Source organism: Pan paniscus, chromosome 4, assembly GCF_029289425.2.
Source record: "Pan paniscus chromosome 4, NHGRI_mPanPan1-v2.0_pri, whole genome shotgun sequence".
Lineage (NCBI taxonomy): Eukaryota > Metazoa > Chordata > Mammalia > Primates > Hominidae > Pan > Pan paniscus.
In genome coordinates, this window is record NC_073253.2 from 91,532,101 (window position 1) to 91,540,959 (window position 8,859).

The 8,859-nt window shown below is 37.3% G+C and overlaps 1 non-coding gene across 1 annotated transcript; it reads right to left on the reverse strand.

Moving 5' to 3' along the window:
* Positions 1 to 7,218: 7,218 nt before the first annotated feature.
* LOC112440000 (small nucleolar RNA U13) lies at positions 7,219 to 7,317 on the reverse strand. The gene has a single exon (XR_003028213.1). It is a non-coding gene; the product is annotated as a small nucleolar RNA U13 (small nucleolar RNA).
* Between the last annotated feature and the right edge of the window lie 1,542 nt (positions 7,318 to 8,859).

Below are 8,859 nucleotides of genomic sequence, written 5' to 3' on the forward strand. Positions count from 1 at the left end.
CTGAATTCACGTAATTTTAATAGGCATTTTCTCCACTGTGTCAGTGATTCTATTTTCAGCCACATCTGTTCTGTTTTGTTCTGTTTAGAGTGCATTTACTATTTTTGTACTGTGGTAATTTTGTCCCTCAATTTGTTTCCACAGCTCTTCAGTCACCATTTTCATCTTCCTGGGTTGTATTGCCATCTGGTTTTTACACACTTGTTTGATAAATTAATGCTTCTATTAAGTACTTATACAGTAAGTCCCTAGTGGAGGATTTACTTCTATTCATTCGACAATGATTTACTCTTGTCTAAGATAGTCACTTATCTTTTGCCAATTATATTCTTTAATTTGCTTATTTTTAAATACTGTTTATATAGTTGCTAAACCTCTCTACCTTGCTAACATAACTTTTTATAGAAATTTATAGAATCTTCTTTTTCTATCTCTTTACCTAAATTTAGCTTTTTTTCCCATCTGAAAATGTGGCTGTGTTGACATTGGTTTTTTAGACTGAGTGTGAGGTAAAAGAGGAGGTCTCAGCTTCAGTTCTTTTCTAATAGAACTGGGTCCTACAGTACTGATGCAGGCAAATCCCCAAATTGGTGCTCAGCCAGGGCAGGGAGGTTCTTGGCTTCACACAAAAAAGAATTCAAGAGCTATCCAACAAAATAAAGCAAAAGTGAGTTTATTACAGCAACAGAACACAGAAAAATGGCTGCTCCATAGACAGAGGGGTTGCAATGTTCCACGTGGACTGCTGGCTAGCTATATTTATGGCTATTCCTTGATTAGATGCTAAATAAGGGGATGGTCATCTGGAAAAAGGGTGTGGAGTTCCCAGAACTGAGGGTTTCTCTCCTTCTAAACCATATAAGGTAACTTCCAGCCGTTGCCATGGCATTTGTAAACTGTCATGCCATGAATGGGAGTTTCTTTTAGCATGCTAATGCATTATAAGTACTATATAATGAGCAGTGAGGAAAACTAGTTAAAAGTCACTCTCATCCCCATCTTGGTTTTAGCTGTTTGGGGCCTGTTTCTTTGCTGCATCTGTTTTCATCAAATTCTATTTTGATCAGCAGGGTCTTGTAACCAATGCTGAGAAAACAAGTTCTCCTGCTGATTCCCTACTTCAGTGTTACATAATATTATGTAATGTGTTGTTAAAGTCCACTACAATAGTATTTTTAAGCAATAACCATTTCTATAGAAATTACAATGAGATTTTATTAAAATGCCAATGGATGCCCTTGAATCTACTTTTATTGCAGGCTGCCAGGTGATGCCAGTGTTACTGGTCTTATAATCATATTTTGAGTGTCAACAATCAAAAACAGTTCACTGCACTGAACAAAGGGAAAAGCAAATCACACTGGTGACACTTCCTACCCATTTGATGTATTTTTACTATTCATTGATGATTCCTGGAGTTTATGCTTTGACCAGGAAAGTTTAGCCTCATGACGTACTCTCAGTGAAAACATTATCTCCCCCAGCCTTGTCCGTTCCCTGCTTGCTAGAGATGGAAAAGATGAAGATCTCCTCTGAGGTAGCTTCTAGATAATTTGGTGTCACTCATACGGATTCTAAAAGATAAGATAACACTGCATTATCTCCTTTTGAGTTAGAGAAGCACAAGATTAGTCTTCCCTTGATTCTGTTTCTGACACTCATCTTCAGTTTTTAAGTTTAAAATATGTGAGTGCGACATTCTCCTTGTTTGCTATGTATTAATGCTAAATCTAATTTATTTATTTATTTTGTGGATTAGTTAGTTCATTATTCTCATAAATACTAATTCAATGACTAAGCCCCATTCTAAATCTTCATTTTAAAACAAAAATCATTTTTCATGTCTTTTGAATGCATGCATTTGTTCATATACACATATATAGTTGGGCAATAATGATATTATACATACTGGTTTTATTCTTTTTACTTAAGTGGGTGTTCATGACCTTTCCAGAAGAGTATATATAAATATACTTTGTTCCTTTTTAATGGCTATTATATCAACTTTTGAAGCTTGAAGTTCATTTAATGATAGTCATTTTGGTGATTTAAAATTTAAATCAATGCAAAAAAAAGCATTTTACATTCTAGTTTTGTGAACACTCAATTACTTTTAAAGAATATATTTTTACAAATAAAAATCTTGGTCAAATGTAAACACATGGTACAATATCATAGCCACTACTCAAGAAAATGGGCTGAGATTTGCAAAGGTTTCTGTAAGTTTGAGCATACCTTGCTTCACACAAGTGAACATTCAATAATGACAGTGGAGTCAGGGCAAGATGATATGGTTTGGCTCTGTGTTCCCACCTAAACCTCCTCTTGAATTTTACTCCCATAATTCTCACATGTTGCAGGAGGGACCTTGTGAGAGAAATTGAATCATGGGGGAAGTTCCCCGCCTGCTGTTCTCACGGTGGTGAATAAGTCTCATGAGATCTGATGGTTTTATAAAGGGTTTCCACTTTCACTTCTTCCTCATTCTCTCTCACCACCACCAAGTAAAAAGTGACTTTCACCTTCTGCCATGATTGTGAGGCCTCCCTAGCCATGTGGTACTGTAAGTCCATTAAACCTCTTTCTTTTTTAAATTGCCCAGTCTCAGGTATGTCTTTATCAGCAGCATGAAAACAATGTACTAATACAGTAAATTGGTACCAGTAGAGTGGGGCACTGCTGAAAAGATACCTGAAAAAGTGGAAATGACTTTGGAATTGGGTAACAGGCAAAGGTTGAAACGGTTTGGAGGGCTCAGAAGAAGACAGAAGAATGTGGGAAAGTTTGGAACGCCTTAGAGACTTGTTGAATGCTTTGACAAAAATGCTGATAGTGATATGGACAATGAAATCCAGGCTGAGGTGGTCTCACATGGATATGAGGAACTTGTTGGGAACTGGAGTAAAGGTTACACTTGCTCTATTTGACTGGCAGCATTTTGCTCCTTCCCTAGAGATTTGTGGAACTTTGAACTTGCAGGAGATGATTTAGGGTATATGGCAGAAGAAATTTCTAAGCAGCAAAGCATTCAAGAGTGACTTGAGTGCTGTTAAAGGCATTCAGTTTCAAAAGGGAAACAGAGCAAAAAAGTTTGAAAAATTTGCAGCCTGACAATGCAATACCAAAGAAAATTCCATTTTCTGAAGAAAAATTCAAGCAGGCTGCAAAAATTTGCACATGTAATGAGGAATCAAATGTTAATCACCAAGACAATGGGGAAAATGTCTCCAGGGCATGTCAGAGACCTTTGCAGCAGCTCCTCCCATCACAGGCCCAGAGGTTTATAAGGAAAAAATGGTTTTGTGGGCCTGGCGCAGGGTCCCTCTGCTGTGTGCAGGCTAGGGACTTGGTGTCCTGTGCCCCATCCACTACAGCTGTGACTGAAAGGGGCCAAGGTATAGCTCAGGCTGTTGCATCAGCAGGTGGAAACCCCAAGCCTTGGTAGCTTAGACGTGGTCTTGAGCCTGCAGGTGCACAAAAGACAAGAGTTGAGGTTTGGGAACCTCCACTTAGATTTCAAAAGATGTATGGAAAAGACTGGATGCCCAGGCTGAATTTTGTTGCAGAGGCAGGGTCTTCATGGAGAACCTCTACTAGGGCAGTGAAGAAAGGAAATGTGGGGTCAGAGCCTCCACACAGAGTCCCTACTGGGACACCACCTAGTAGAGCTGTGAGAAGAGGGCAACTGTCCTCCAGACCCCAGAATGGTAGATCCACAAACAGCTTGCACCATGCACCTAAAAAGCCACAGACACTCAACACTAGCCCATGAAAACAGCCAGGAGGGGGGCTATACCCTGCAAAGCCACAAAAGGGGAGCTTCCCAAGACAATGGGAACCCACCTCTTGCATCAGCATGACCCCAATGTAAGACACAGAGTCAAAGAAAACATTGTGGAGCTTTAAGATTTGACTGCCCCACTGAATTTGAGACTTGCATGGTGCCTGTAGCCATTGCTTTTGGCCAGTTTCTCCATTTGGAATGGCTGTATTTCCCCAATGCCTGTACCCCATTGTATTTAGGAAGTAACTAACTTGCTTTTGATTTTACAGGCTCATAGGTGGAAGGGACTTGCCTTGTCTCAGATGAGATGTTGGACTGTGGACTTTTGAGTTAATGCTGAAATAAGTCTTTGGGGGACTGTTGGGAAGGCATAATTGGTTTTGAAATGTGGGGACATGAGATTTGGCAGGAGACAGGCATGGAATGATATAGTTTGGCTCTGTGTCTTCACCCAAATCTCCTCTTGAATTGTACTCCCATAATTCCCATGTGTTGGGGGAGGGACCTGGTGGGAGATCATTGAATCATGGGGGCAGTTTTCCCCATACAGTTTTCATGATAGTGAATAAGTCTCATGAGATCGGATGGCTTTATAAGGAGCTTCTGCTTTTGCTTCTTCCTCATTCTCTTTCTTGCCACCGCCATGTAAGAAGTGCCTTCTGCCATGATTGTGAGGCCACCCTAGCCATGTGGACCTGTAAGTCCATTAAACCTCTTCCTTTTGTAAATTGCCCAGTCTCAGTTGTGTCTTTATCAGCAGCATGAAAATGGATTAATACACAGGACAATGAAGAGATTGCTATTCCTTTTAGATTTTTTTCACAAATGAATGGTATTTATAAGTATGTTCTTTATACTAGAATTTGAAATAGCAACAAGATGAATCACAAATAAGCTGAAACAAATTCTAAGAGCAGTGTACATAAGAGGAAATTTTTAATTTAAGACTATCTTATTTATTTATTCTATATTCTCCACTCCTTGGGAAGTAGAAGGTAAAATAAGAAAAGCTATATATTATAATGAGAATATGGGAAAAAGGGAAACAGACATCTCAAAGGACATATTCCACAGCAGATTGCAACGCTCATATTAGATTCTGTGTCTAATTTAAAGAAATGGAATGAAATCATTCCTCCATGCAAAAGTGTGCATTCTACACTAATAATAAATTCAGAAAAAAAATGTTTTCCTGACAAAACATCAGTTTCTGTTACCATTAAGTTTCGTTTCCCAGTAGAAGAAATATTTAGTAATGTCACCTTGAAGTTTATTGGTTTTCAAAAAGAAAACTAGAAGCCTCGGTAAATATTCCCATTAAAATAGTGGATTAAAGTCCCTTGAAAATGACCTTATAGTTAGTAATTTTGATAGTCATGTACTCATTGTCTTTCAGCATAAAATCCATTCCTTATACTCTACTCTGAGATGCTGGGACTAAAATTTTGCAAACTGTATTCCTGATTTCCATGATTATGTCCATTGGAGGCATTGAAGAGGAGGATGAATGAAGTGAGAAGGAACTCTCCCCCGTTTATGTTTTCTTCTCTTTTTCTTTCATTTTTTCTGCTGTTCACATCAGCATAACTCAAAAGAGAGAATGGTCTCCAGTCTCCAGCCTCTTTTGCCAGTCCTGATTTCAGCCTCATCACCCTTCTTACAGGAACCAACAACCAAGAGGCACCTCCTCTTTGGAGATTGAGTGCCAACCCCACAGGGCCTCACAAGGAACTCTCAGGCCTTGCTCTTCCCACTTCTTTTCTCATCTTTGTTTTCATCAGTTATAATCTTTGGGTTAGCTTAGTGCTCCCTTTTTGCTGTTTTAGTTTGACAGTTCTTGTAAAACCATTGTGGTCTCTTATAAAATCCCCCATGTGAAGACCTTGTATGATTTCTTTTCTCCTGAATTAACCATGGCTGATACAGTACTTTGAAAGGTGAAATGATTCAGCAGCATATGTTCAATGATACATACAGACCTAAATCAAGCTCAAGTTATCTGATTATCTGGATTTCTTTACTAATCCTCGAGTCTCAGTTTACCTCGAGTAGTTGATCCTCAGCTATCAGCCTGGGTTAAAGGGGAGATTATACAGCGTATTTATTCCATGTGGGAATCAAGGTGAACCTCCTACACTAAAATGGATGATTATCAATGATTTATTAAGTTCATAATCACTACATGATCTGAATACATGCCTTTTTTTCATTCATGAAAAACCTTAAACACTGCAAAGAATAATGCAGCATCAAGCTAACACTCAGAATTGACAATTTTCTACACAGAAACCTGATCATTTTTATTTGTTTGGAAGCAATTCTCTGTGGTGTTTTTACCACCTCAGATGCTCTTTTCAAGAATCTTGTATAACAAAGAGCCTTGGAAGTTAGAGATAGTGTATCACTCCTTAGGAAAGAGATTTCTTGTCTGATCAGTGTAATAGACATAGAGAATGTTTTTCTCTTCAGAGACATTCTAGGAGAGTAAAGTCTTCCTTCTCCTTCGCAAAGGGATAGCCTTACATTCCAAGGCAGAGTTTCTCTGGAGATAAGGATGGGCAAGTTTTCTGACAGATCCCTTATACAATTGAGGGTTTTTACAGTGCAGTGTTTCTCAGCTGTGACATAAACCCCTGTGTGTGCAGAGTCCTTGTCAGTTTAAGCTGCTATAACAAAGTATCATAAACTGTGTGGCTTATAAACAACAGAAACTTATTTCTCACAGTTCTGGAGGCTGTAAGATCAAGATCAGGGTGCCGGCATGGTTGGTTCTGGTGAGGACCATTTTCCGGGTGGCAGAGTGCCACTTCTCTTTGTAACCTCACCTGGCAAAAACAGGAAGAAAGAGTTCTTTGGGGTTCTTTTTATAAGTGCACTAATTCCATTCATGAAGGCTTCATCCTCATGACCTAATTACCTTCTAAAGACACCGTCAAATGTCATCACATTAAAAGTTAAGATTTCAATATATAAAATATCAATCTGTAACACAAAATATTTACCCGCGCCACCCCCACGGGATTTGGAAGGTAAAGAGAACTATGAACCCACGTTGCCTGCCATGTGGTGAGCAATACTGTCTAGAACCATTTGAGTGCATCTCATTGTCTTCTTATTGAATCTATGCAAGTGAGCCTAGGCAGCTGTGTAACTCTAACACATTTCCAGTTAACACTAGTGCTTAAAGCCATATATATATGTGTGGATATATATATATCCACACACACAATACTAAGTACACATTTCATGGATTAATACTACTTTAAGTATATATATATGCACACACACATATATACATACACACACATATATATGTGTGTGTATATATATATATACACATATACATACACACACACATATATATATATACACACACACACATATATCACTTAACCTTAGCAGGTAATTTTCATTTTTTCTCTTATTTTCTTTCATGTCAGATGGGTAACGTGCTGCCGCCAAAACAGGATTTGAAGGAGGTACAACTCACATGTGCTCATAAACACCCAATCATCATGCTTGAGAACAATTATTACATTCTGAGTACTTAAAGAAAATTCTAGTTTTAAAAAAGAGCAGCATTCTTATTACTGTCATTAAATGGACAGAATTCCAAAAGAAGGAGTTTATTCACTTGAGATAGAGTGGAACATAGTGAGATATTATGTGATTATAACCTTCCTTCATCTTGATCATGTTTATATGTGTAAGGATAAGCATTGAGGATAGAGGATCTTCCAGAATGTCTAGTGTGAACTTTGTTATGCAGGTTTGTGTCATCTGATTTGTATACTCTGTTATTTCCTTTTTGCCAGGGGGTGGGAGGGCTCCCCAAATGCTTACACCTTATCATTCATTAAGGTATATTTTTGATATTACTGTGTCGTATTCTCTTAGTGCTGATTTATTCTTATTACTCTAGAATCTTCCTTGATTTATCAAGGTCTGTTTTTTTCTATCAGTTTGAACAACTTATTTGCATTTGTTAAAAAAAACTTACAAAGTTCTAGTGTACCTACATTTTTCAATGTGTTATTTTTAATTTATATTTTGTCTATTACCTTTCAATTTTATTTTTATTTCTAATTTGTCAACTGATTTCTTTTTTGTAGCTTATTTTTCCTGCATTATATTTACAATATCAACCCTTAATACATAGATTTTATTTATTGGCTTATTTTTAGTTCTTGAACCATTTGTACTAATTCAGGTTGTATATTTTGTTTAGTTCATTATGTCTGAATCCTGAAGGCTTTACTTTTCTTTCTTTTGGAATGTGCTCTGTCATTTGTTTTCTTCAATATGTATTTTACCTGTAAATTGAAGGAAGAGATAGTCATGTAATCTGCTGGCTCCTTTACATTAGCATTAAATCTCCTAGTCTGAGATCCTTTATATAACACTCTGAATATCATTCACATATGCCTATACCCCATACCATTGATCCTTTATAGCTGTTATGTCTTATATCAGAAATGCCTAGTAAATCATGTCATATCATGCAGCTCAGGATGGACACCTGCCACCAGGGAAAATGCAAACACTCAGTTTCAAAAATAGGTGATATTTTATAGTTCTTACATTCCTGCTGGTTTTCCTTTGCTATCAACTCACTTTGATCAACTTCTTGACATGATCAAGTTCTTGTACTGGATATTTATATGACTTATGGATTGATGTATTTTTATTGTTTGCTTATTTACTTATTTAACTTGCTAATGCTCACAGGTCTAGTTTACTCTTGGTTCTTTTATTTATATTTAGAGCAGCCTAATAGGCAGGCAAAAAGTTGTATTTCAAGGAAGAGTTACATTATAATCAGAAACTACTGGCATGTATACTTGGCTTTACATTGACTACATGGTTCAACATTTAATAATAATTTTTGCTTGAATCTCATTTTTACCATATGAGAAATTTTAGCATTGCCTGAGTGCTATCTAATATTTCTCTAAACAGCTATTACAGGAGTTCTCTCTTCTCAGTAGAGGATTTGTTCCAACACTCCCAAATGATACCCAAAACTGTGGATAGTATCTAATCTTATATATACTATGTTTTTCTGTACATAGATA